This window comes from Sesamum indicum, linkage group LG5 (genome assembly GCF_026168435.1).
Source record: "Sesamum indicum cultivar Baizhima isolate 11 linkage group LG5, ASM2616843v1, whole genome shotgun sequence".
NCBI classification, from domain to species: Eukaryota; Viridiplantae; Streptophyta; class Magnoliopsida; order Lamiales; family Pedaliaceae; genus Sesamum; species Sesamum indicum.
In genome coordinates this window covers 13,045,238-13,057,415 of record NC_142661.1, presented here as the reverse complement: position 1 = coordinate 13,057,415, position 12,178 = coordinate 13,045,238, and positions in this window count along the sequence as shown.

The window sequence follows — 12,178 nt, the reverse complement described above, 5'->3', positions numbered from 1 at the left end:
TATACTTGCGTGATAGTAATTCATCATTAGGTAAATTAGGTATAATTATTGAACTAAATTGAATATGAAATATATTTAGCTGGCTACACTACAAATTTACAGTCATTTCTTATGTAATTGCATTTTGTAATTATCACATTAGATAGAAGCTTTTTATTACTCATCTAAATTTCACTATAATTGATTAGAAGGTGTCTGAATTCAATTTTATTAAAAATAATCTTAAAAGAAAATGAAACATATTATAAAACCAATTAACTACAAATTGAAATTAGAGTAGAATGCTTTTATAATCTTTCCAATTAAAATTGTCTAAGTAATTTTCGGAAATAAATAAACTAAAAACAATTCAATTAATTGTTCACTTTACTCATCTCATTTCCTTACACTAGATGTAATTGCATTTCACCAACCCCCGTCCTTTAAAAGTCACCAAACCCTCTTTGTTGTCATTTTATCACCAACCCCCTTTCTTGTCATTTATGTCACCAACCCCCTTTCTTGTCAAATAATGGGGGTTGATACACAATTGGCCAATTATAAAAGAGTACTCTGCCGGGTGTATTTTGCATACTTGCATTAGATTACAAATATATCACCAACCAATTTGAGAAGAAATAGATAGATGGATGAATCAAGCGGCAACAATCAGTCTAATAGTTCTTCTGATTTTTCCTCGGATGATGAAAACAACCTCAAGTTAATTCATGAATTGTTAAGCACTTCAATTCTGTGTTCGAAACAACCACAACATAATTCAATTCTGCAAGGCTCTGATTGGCTGAGCGAGCTTCTGTCCGGTCACCCTGATCGAATATATAATATGCTACGTATGAACAAAGATACGTTCCAGAATTTATGCCTGTTCCTAAAAGGGAAAGGTGTTTTAATGGACTCGCAACGGACGCGTGTCTCTGTCATGGAATCAGTCGCTATTTTCTTACAAACCGTTGGTTTAAGCGAGCGCCAGAGAACGAGCTGCGAGCGGTTCCAGTACTCTTTGGAGACCATCTCTAGGCATATGAAAAGGGTTTCGCGAGCTTTGAATCTTCTTGCATCGGAACTGATATGTCCTCCAAATTTCAATGTTATACATCCCAGAATCCTTAACAATACACATTTTTTTCCATATTTTAAGGTAATTTATACTACATTCATTTTTTCTTGACCGAAATTATTTTTATTTTTCTTCCAAATTATTTATTTTTTGACTGAAAGTATTATTAATTATCGAAATTAATTTCTTTTTGACTGGTATTATTTTATGGTAATATATATTGCATTTTCATTCAGTTTTACGATTTGAATTTATTAGTTATTAGGATTGTGTTGGCGCAATTGACGGAACACTTCTACCAGCAAGTGTTCCAGTGTCCAGGCAAAATGCATATCGATCACGTCACGGTGATATATCACAAAATGTTATGGCTGTTTGTGATTTTTTGACTTGATGTTCACGTATGTCATGGCTGGATGGGAGGGTAGCGCAAATGATGCCCGTGTCTTCATGGACTGCTTAAATAATGATCTGAATTTTTTCTTGGCCACTAAATGGTATTAATTTTACATTAGTGCTTGTGGAACAACATTTTACAGCCTTAATTTATCTCATGTTGTTTCAGGTAAATATTACTTAGTGGATTCCGCTTATCCCAATTTTCCTGGATTCTTGGCGCCGTACCGTCAAGATCGCTATCATATCAACTCCTTTAGAGGTAACAAGCGGCAAGCCCATTCACCGAAAGAGTTATTTAATCAACGTCACTCACAGTTGCGTAATGTCATCGAGCGGGTGTTTGGTGTGCTAAAGAACAGATTCCCAATTCTGAAATGACCTATGCCGCCATACAGCTTAGATTGTCAACGAGATCTTGTCATCGCATGTTGTGTGATCCACAACTTCATACGAAAATTTGGCATAGATGACCAATTTTTTGAATGTGGGGAACGGGGAGAGTTTGACGATCCCGACAATGAAGCGCACGATCAGTATCTTCATTTGCCTCAACAATCGCAACAAGACATTGATACGCAAGCGGCATTCCGCGATGCAATGGCCGACCATTTGTGGAATGATCGAAATACCGGTAACGACAATACTGATTAAATTATTGTATTTGCGAATGGGATTGAGGATTAAAGTTCAAATGTATTTTTATACGTCTTTACATATACATATGTCTCCACCTATATCTATCTATCTATGTACATATATATATATATATATTCAAGAAGCCGGGTGAAATATAATTTCGAAATATATAAATAACAATAATCAAAATATAATAAATATAAATGTAATCAATATGGTATAAAAATAATGTATTGTTTGTATTAAATATATTTAATCGAAAAATGAGTTTCAAATTATTATAAAATCTGGATTTTATATAAATTAATAGACATCAAATCAAATATCAAATGACTTTTTTTTATATAATGAAAACGATCCAAAATAATTTGTAAATTGGTTATTAAAATATATACATATAAAAATAATATTGATACTTACAAAAAAAATTTATATAAATGCAAATAGGTAAAATAAGGGAGTCACTATTTGTATTAAAATATATAAATATAAAAATGATATTGATTGATATAAAAAATTATTATAATTTTATATAAATTAAATACACATCAAATCAAATGTCAATGGCTTGTGGAAGGAAACGAGTTTTCCAAGAAAATTTGCAGCAAAATGTTATGCTCATCAATGATGTATTTGCATCAATTTTAATAAAATATACATAACTTTTTTTTATATAATGAAAACGGTCCAGAATAATATGTAAATTGATTATTAAAATATATACATATAAAAATAATATTGATACTTATAAAAATTTTAATTTTATATAAATGCAAATAGGTAAAATAAGGGAGTCACTATTTGTATTAAAATATATAAATATAAAAATGATATTGATTGATACAAATTTTTTTTATAATTTTATATAAATTAAATACACATCAAATCAAATGTCAATGGCTTGTGGAAGGAAACGAGTTTTCCAAGAAAATTTGCAGCAAAATGTTATGCTCATCAATGATGTATTTGCATCAATTTTAATAAAATATACATAACTTTTTTCTATATAATGAAAACGGTCCAGAATAATATGTAAATTGATTATTAAAATATATACATATAAAAATAATATTGATACTTACAAAAATTTTAATTTTATATAAATGCAAATAGGTAAAATAAGGGAGTCACTATTTGTATTAAAATATATAAATATAAAAATGATATTGATTGATACAAAAAATTATTATAATTTTATATAAATTAAATACACATCAAATCAAATGTCAATTGCTTGTGGAAGGAAGCAATGAGTTTTCCAAGAAATTTGCAGCAAAATTGTTTTTGTAATGATGTATTTTGCATCAAATTTTACTAATATGTCCATATTTTTTAGTGTAATTTCCATGCAACCTTCCAATTTAACACCTTGCCTATATAATCACTTCAAACTTTTTATTTGTGCACCATTTGAACTACCTTCTTCGGCAGAAACTTGCAGCAAATTATCTCTACTTCTTTGAGCAAAAGTTCATCTAAATTTTTCTTCTCCTTCATAAAATCGTAAACATGGTGGTATCCGGTTATATATTTCAAGATGTGGTTTTTTATCGTGAATGGTGGACAAGGGAGATGGAGGACGTATTCGTCCAATCTCTCATATACTGAGAATGGCTCGGTATATGGCGCCCAAACGAACGCGCCATGCAAGCCATCAATTCCGCCATACTCGACGTGAATAGGGATTTCCACACGCAAATAAGTTACGCTTGGGCGCATAGAAGGGTCGACCAACTGCGAGATCGCTTTTATACGTTCCACTGGGTAGGAAATCACCCGGGCGTTACATGGAACCACGATGAAAGGAAACTAACGGCCGATGACCAAGTGTGGAATGCCATTGCACGGGTATGTTTCAAAATTTTTTATGTTTGGATATTGCAAATTTCATTTTTTTTTAACAATACAAATTGAAAAAAATTTTGGTATGCTAATGAATAGGAGAATCTAATGGCTCGTTGCTACCAAAATGCATACGAGCCAAAATGGGAAGAGTTGTGCGAGCTCTTCGATGAGGATGAGAACATCGACATTCCGGTACCGGACGAGGAGGAAGAAGATGACGATGATGTTCTTTTCCCGGAGATTCCAGATATGGCAGTCCCCCCCCCCCCTCAACATGACGAGTCTCCTACCGTCATTTTTTATCCAATTTGCATTGATTCGTCGCCGAGCTCGGACGACGAAAATGGCACGTCCAATGCGGCGCCGCCGGAGGAACCCCCTAGTACACCAAAATGATTGTAAACTTTTTTTTAATTTGAAGATTGTTTTTTATGTAAGGCATTGATGCATAACCCATGAAAGCTTTGCACGTAATGGTCTTTATATTTGCTATTCTCATCTCCCATTCACAAGCAATATATATATATATATTCTCAAACATTGTTGAATTAATAATATAACAATGCCAAGTTATGTTATAATCTCTATTTCTTACTCACTGTCAAATAATAAAATTTGTTTGTCTTTTACATGAATCTTGTAATTATGAAAAATATATTTAGTCCCATTCACGTGTTTTTTTTCTATTAATATATAGAACAATAATTCATATCAACGAAATAGATATTCTTTTATTACATTTATATAAAATGACATCACAACAAATTAAATTGAATTATCATTTGATCATTTTTTTTGTTCGATCGAAATTGATATTATTCTTTAATGTAAATAAATTACATGAATTAATAAAAACAAAAGAAATAAAACAAAAGATTCAATCACAGGTGATGTGTATACCAGAAGTTAGTAAACTTTATTAATTGGTGCATTCTTGAGGCCATTTCCCCCCCTAAACCATTTAATAAGTATTTGATTTCATCTTACAGAACTTTAGTAGATATATATATTCCGAAATTACTGGGTTATGGTGATGGCCTGGACTTGAGCGAGGCCGGTCACGTGTAGCGGCAATTGTCATAACCTGCACCATAAACAATTAAACCGTTTTAATTAAAATAAAATTAGAGAATTTTGCAATAATGAAATGTCTCCATAGTAATTTGCAATAATAAAAAGTATCAATTTATTTGCATTTGTTTTTCGACTGATTTTACACCGATGGTCTATGATTTATTGAACTAAATAAATTATAATATAACTCATCTTGACACTGAACAATACTTTCAATTCTCTAAAGTTTGTCATATTGTAATTACATGCCTTTCAATTTTTTTCGTTTCACAGTTAATCACTCATATGATTTAAATATCTAATAAAATATTTTTACAATTTTTTATTTCTTTTTTGTTCAATTCATTCTTTTGTTTTTCATCTTGATTTTTGGATTTATTTGCACCAATGAAATTGGGTTTTTCTTTCTGGACTATTAATTTATTTTAATTTATTATATAATTATTTAGTTCATTATTCATGACAATTAATTTACTCTTTATTTTCCTGTTCAAATTGATTAATTAATAGATAAATTTAAAATAATATAAATAGAATTAAAATAATATAAAAAGGAGACAAATATTCAATCAATTAGGTCAACCCTCATAACTAATTTCTGTCACATCAAAAGTACATATACCTATATTCAATATTCTCACACCTATATACATACATTTGGAAACAACTAAACCAAACATATTCTCAGTTTTCGCACAAAAATCAATAAAGCATTTCCATCCCATTTTCAAAAGTTGGAAACTGAAAATGAAAATGAAAACACAGCCAAACCAGCCCTAAGCTTGTTAGATCTTGGTGTGTTCCCCCAAGTCTATTTTTTTACCTTAAACCACCGCCAGCGAGAATCTTGGCATCCTTCTCCAATTGGAGATGGACAAGGTAATAACAGTAAGTTGAACCAGAGAAGGCCTTCAACACCGAGTGAAAGTACTTACTGATTATGCGACCGCTACATATGAAGTCGTGCTTGACGACACAATTCTTCTTGTGGTGAGTAAGCACACTAAGGAATACTACACTAACAGTAAGATATCTAGCTTCTCGTGGCCCACCTGAGGTTTCTAAGATTTGACACAGACGACCATGATGCATTCTGACTCATGCGTAAGTTATCGAAGCATTTCATATCACTAACTTCAACTATTTGTCTAAGATGCTTAACTTGGTCGGGTATCCTATACTTCCTGTTGTACCGATGGGTACCAATTGAATTTGCATTTCGATTTTTATATTGCCGGAGTCGGCAAGTATAAGAAAACAAGTACAATGGAAAGATAATCTCAAGGATTATGAGTTGGATAGCCACAAATATCTTTAAATGTTGAGTTCTATTCATCCTATAAATCAAGAAAAACTCAAGTATAAATAATTGGAAATATCTTATAAGAATGAGAAAATGCAAAAGGAATTGAATTATAAAAATTCATGTACAAACAGGTAACACGTGGGTTTATACAAGATCCACAAACTTTTACCAAACAAGTCCACAGAATACTATAATTAGAGAACACAACCCAATGTATTGGAGTTGGGTTCCAATGTGGTATGTGTATTTGTGATCATTTTGGTGTTTATTTGCAATGTTGTGAATATGGTTTCCCAAATCAGATTTACAGAATCCACAATAACTAAAAATAAAACAATCTAAAAAAAGTAACTCAACAACTGCGTCCTCATCAAACAACTATATTGACGGTAAAATATTAGTTACAACACAAAAAATAGCGGAAGAGCAGTGTATTGAACAAATTTTTTTATACAATATAAAAATGTCTATGAAAAAAAATGATAAAAAAAATATTGTTACTATTCAGAGGCACTGGCGATCTATTGAAGATCCACAGTACCAACTCATACACACATACATATATATATATATATGTATATTTATATTATGCAAGACCATTTCTTCCAATATCAGTAAAAAATCTAACCTTCCAGACCTCCACACTAGACGAACAATACCGTAGAGGGAGATTCTCAAGCTTATGCAAAATGGTTTTCGGGACACTTGAGGTGGATTTGGAAAGGATGTCATGGTTAGGAATGAAATGAGAAAATTAAATAGCAAATGCAACAATATACCAAAAGGGTGAGAAAGTGGAGCTACCTTTTAGAAGAAATGAGAAGAACAAAGAAGCTTGGATTTGAATAAGGAGAAAATGATGAATCTTGAAATAAATTCATGTCGCATTTTGTTAAAAAAGCATATGACATTTCTTGGAATTTGACATGTGGTTGTTGCTGAAAATTGAATGTAAACCGAGGGTAATATGGACTTAATGTGCCTAAAGTTGAGGGCATTCTTGGAAGGCAAAAAATCGTCACCAATTGGTGGGCCATGGTGATTAAATTATAAGACACATCTTGCCAATGATTGGAATCACTCAACAATATCCATTTGTCATGGGCCAACATTGTCAATTTCGGCGAGGCCATTATGAAGTAAACACAAAGATACTAGAGAGAGACACACACACACACACACAGAGGTTAAGAGTTTATACCACGTGTGCTGAATGCGATTGGGGAGAGAGAATAGGTGCATGTATATTTACAAATATCCTTAGGATCTTGGAACTTTATCCCACCTGTGTGTAAAATACACAAAATAATAATAATAATAATAATCTTTTGTTTATATTATTATAGTTGAAATTTGCTAGCAATTATAAGTCTATTAATATAAACATATATATATGATAAGAGGAGTTTAAGAAATTTATATTTTTATCCCAAAATTTATCCTCTAATGTAAATAACAATCACTTTACAGATTTTTAATTTACTCAAACAATCCATTATAGTAAATAGATAAATTGCATAAAACCTCCCATATATTTTTAAAATTAAGCTAAAAATTTCTTTGTGTTAAAAACATAGGCAAAAAACCTCCTGTCGCACTCTCCCCTTCCATTAGGCAAGTTTAACGGCGTTACAATTTGTGCTAAGTTGCCCATTATACTCTTGTTATATTAACCATTGATCTTCAATTTTTAAAAAATGAACAATTCAAATCTTAAATTAATATATATATTTAGTTATGTATAATTATATATATATATATATAAAATATACATTATACAAACATAATATAATATATATAGATAAATGGGCCGCCCCTTTCTTGCGTTGCCTTGTTGTCATGGGGGTGACTTGGATGATTCAGGGCAATGTCACCCCTAACGCCTAGGTTCTGGGCAAGGGAGGTAGCCTAGAGAAGAAGGGGGGCCTCCATCGCCCAGTCTTCTTCTTCGTCGATGGCGGGCAGTCAACAAAGAAGAAGAAGTTATAAAATAAAAAAAAAATTAAAAAATTGAAGTCAAAGTATTTAATTTAATTTTTGAAAATTTAAAGAGTAATAAAAAACATTAAACTTTTAGTTGAATATATATAAGTGATTTTAATTTAAATATTATTTATAGTAAATTATGTGACCTCAAAAAATTGATTTAATTTTTAGGTGTTTTGAATAAATAATATATTTAAACTAAATAAAAATTAATTTAATTAATAATATAAAATATTATAAGTGAATTTTATTTATATTCATATAAATTTTTAATTTGAAAAGTGAATTTTAGTATATTAATTTTTGTATTGTGATTTGTTAATTAAATTTTTTAACTTTTAAAAGTTTTATCTACATTTTAGGTATTTTTATGTTTAGTTAATGTATTTCATAAATAAATATAATTAATTAAAATACATAAAAAGAAATAATAAATTAATAAATCAATAATATATTATTTATTAAAATATATTAAAATTAAAATATTGGTTTTCTCTTTTATACCAAACAAAGGGGTAAAATAGATATTTGTAAACATAAAAGGGTTAAATAAATTTTGCATCCTTAAAGTATGTTACCCTCATCAATTATCTCCGAAAACTAAATATTACCCCCTACTTTTGGATAATTCTTTAAGTTAAATAAAAATTGATAGTAATATCCTTGACTATTAATAATATGATATATTTACATTAATCCCCTCTATTTGAGAAGTTTATTGAACTACAATGTTTATAAATTAATTAGGTACTACAAAATAATTATTTTAAATTTGAGGGTATAAATAGTCATATTGATAACTAGCAAAAGTTTAGAAATTCACTAATTTTAAGTTAACGAACGAAGATGCATTTTTGCATATTAAAATTTTACCCAATGGTATTTTAGGGTATAGGTTCTACCAAAGTCCCAAAAAATTATTATCATAAATATGTGTTCAAGTCTGGATCTAATGTAGAAATATTAGGTATGGATAAGGGTCATAACTATCAAAGTGGATTTGGGTTTGGGTCTAGGTATTGCACACCAATTGACAGGCCTAACGTGTTGGACCAGAGGTTAGGTCAATGGGTGAAATAGAATTATTATATGAAAAGACAAAAAAAGATTTACCTCTAACTCCCAAATTACCAACTTGATATTTGGGTGTCAAAACAATAGGCTCGACAATCATTTGCGATATTTTTGTCTTTAAAATTATACCTAGTTTAATGCACAAATACAAGTTAATAAATTTATTTAATTTAAAAGTACTAAAACATTGATCTTATCAATATGTGATTGATCCAATATTATTTTATTAACATCAAAAATTGAAGTCAAATTGATTGATACATTTAACTATAGAGAGCGTTAAAGTGAATATACCATATTATTAATAGTCGAGGATATTTTTATCCATTTTTATTTAATTTAAAGAATTATCATAAAGATTGGGGGGGGGGGGGGTAATTGAATGTTTCTTTAGTTTAGGGGGTAATTGATGAGGGTAGTATACTTTAAGGGTGTAAAATGTATTTAACCCAATATAAAATAATACAAAAAAGTGTAAGAAAAGGGAACCTACTCGGACTTTAGGCATGTGACGTACACTCTCCATTAATTTCTAACAAAGAGGAGGTATTCTACTATCTTTTTTTATAACATATGGATTTTTTCACCTATAAAAAAATACAAGCGGATTTCGTGCTATTTTATCAAAACATAAAGGGTTTCGTACAATTAATTTACCCTAGTAAATGTTGTCTGCAACTTATTAAATTATCTTATGAAAACATTGTTTTTTTTTTCTTTTTAAATAGAGCCCTATCAATCACTTATCCCAACTATAAAAGTAAATGGCCTCTTCATGTCCACAATAAAAAAAATTCCAATAAGGGAACCGTTTACTTTACTAGATTGGCCCAGAAATTTCTAGATATGTGGGTCAATCCAGCAAAATCCTCTATTTACTTCAACGGATGGCAATTTGGCATTTACCGTTTGTCCCGCAAAAGTCTGAGATTATCCCATATTATTCCTCAAGATTTTTTTTTGGAGGGGGGGGGGTGATTCAATTTCTTTACAGGCAAAGTAAACCCAAAATAAGTTTAATTGGAATCAATATTTCTTAAAATAATTATTTAACTCTTCAAAAATATTCTGGGAAGATTTTTATTTTATTTTTTGATAAATTAGCTATGAATTTCATTAAAAAATAAAATCAAAACCAGCTTGTAATTAAGTTTTTTAAGAGTAATTTAACTTGATTCCAATTATTTTAACTTCCCTATGTATAAAAAATTGAATAATTTTGATGTAATTGTTTTGAGTTAATTACAAATTAATGAATGAGGTGTTCAAAATCTAGAGTGTATGATGATAAAGGTATTTTTTGAAAATTAACATATAATATCCATAACTTATATAAAATATACCCCCGCAAAAAGAATTTATAAATCAGTCACGAAATTAACATCTTGATAGCCTGGCCTATGATCTCGTCAGCACGGCAGTTGGCGTAGAAGAAGTTCACACCGTCGTCGGGGCAGCATTGGAGGATAGATTTCGCCTCCTTGACATCAAGCTGGTTGCCGAAAAAGACCCAGGCACCGTAGTTGAGCTGGGAGAACTTGAGACCACATCTTCCAAGGTTCTTGTACTGCATGGTTTGTTCTGGGTTTTTAATCGAACAGCTGGCGGATGGTTCTGGGAGTTGTTTGTCCCTTTTGAGCGATAGACGAAATGGGATTGGTAAAGTAAATATGCCGTGGAGAGAGTATGGTGCTGAGATATGACGGAGGCCTGAGAGCAACTAAGATTTTGGTGTGGACATTAAGCGATTAGCAGTTTAAAATTCCAAGCAATGGCGAAGCGCTGCTGAATTCATCACTCATCATCACTATCTGTGACTGTCATTGTAACCGATGAAACCACTAATGGCAACTCCAGAACAAAAAATTATTGCAATTTGACGTTGATTCTTGGTTTTAATCGCCACGCCGGCGTCCGCCATTGGTATTAAATTGAAATCCCACCTTCCCAACAAGAAATGCTCTCGAAATTCGGGTTTTTTCAATTTTCGGCTACCTTTTCTTCTCCCGCACCTCGGAAGAAGGTTCATTTTCCGCAAATAATTGCAGTTACTGCAAAGTCCCGATCGCAGATGGGGGCGGCTTCGTATGGGACGTCTTCGGGTTCGGTGTCGAAGTTGCTTTTCCGACAGCTTTTTGAGAAGGAGTCGTCTGCCTACACTTACCTCCTTGCCGACGCTTCTCACCCTGATAAACCAGCTCTGGTCACTTCTCTTTGCCTTGCTCTTATATTAAGATTTTAAGTTTGTGTTTCTGGTTATTGATTTTTTAACCTTTTTTTTAAATATGAATTTTACGGTAACTGGATCGCTACATTGTGTTTGAATCAAGAGGGTTGGGAATAATGGCCTTTTATGAGCTTTCACGAGGGTATGGCTGTTTTCATTTTCTGTTTTGAATCAAGTTTAAATCATTTAGGAAATTTTCAGTTTATTAGGAAGTAGTAGCGATAGGATGACTGTGGTTCGCGTTCTCACTCAAGACTGCTGTATATAGCTATTTCAATTCTTCAATTAGTAGATTGCTGGATCACTTGGAGAGTGATTGCTTGCAGAATCAAGGGACCCTGAATTGGCTTCATCCATTCCATCCTTCTCTTCTTCTGATTTTGTGTGCCTATCAGACCTGCAGCAATTGTAGTTCTAAGACCCTGTTGTGTGAATATTGAGGTTTTGTTGGATTTGCATGTAAGGGATGAGTTATTGTTAATTGATTATCCAAGTTTTTTTCTTATTAGAAAAAAGAAAAGTAATCTACTCTTAAGAAAAATAACTCTCTCTTTTCCGGATGTCGTGAGAGCTG